This window comes from Phalaenopsis equestris, unplaced genomic scaffold (genome assembly GCF_001263595.1).
Source record: "Phalaenopsis equestris unplaced genomic scaffold, ASM126359v1 Scaffold225841, whole genome shotgun sequence".
Classification (NCBI taxonomy): Eukaryota; Viridiplantae; Streptophyta; class Magnoliopsida; order Asparagales; family Orchidaceae; genus Phalaenopsis; species Phalaenopsis equestris.
The window spans coordinates 240,528-241,008 of NW_018243875.1; positions in this window are offsets into that span (position 1 = coordinate 240,528).

Consider the following 481-nt stretch of genomic DNA (forward strand, 5'->3'; position numbering starts at 1 on the left):
ACCGGTAAGAGGCGTTTTTTTGTGTCCGATGAGCGGTTTTTGACAGTTTTGGGGGGGGGAATAGTCTTTTTAAACTCAAAATTCAAACTCTAGTTCATATTTTCTCCCCAAAAATGAAGAAAAACTCTGTCAATTTCATTCATATGGAATCCAATTCCCCTGATAATCCCAAAATGCGAGTTTCAATCGGTGAAAGTTCATTAGTGCGGAAGCACAGCGAATCTTCAACAAGTTGCTGAAGAAGAAAAGATTAATTAAGGAACGAGGATTCGTGAATCGCGGATTAAATAATCCCACGATGGATATTGAAGAAAAAATAGTGCGGCGAAGATGGGAAGTGCTATGCTACACTACTGCCGCCGTGGTAGTTCCTGTGGTAAGGGAATATTATGCAAATTTACATGGAATTAACCAAGGAGTTGTTTATGTGCGAGGGAGATGGATTACTTTCACTCCTTCAAGAATCAACGAGTTATATATG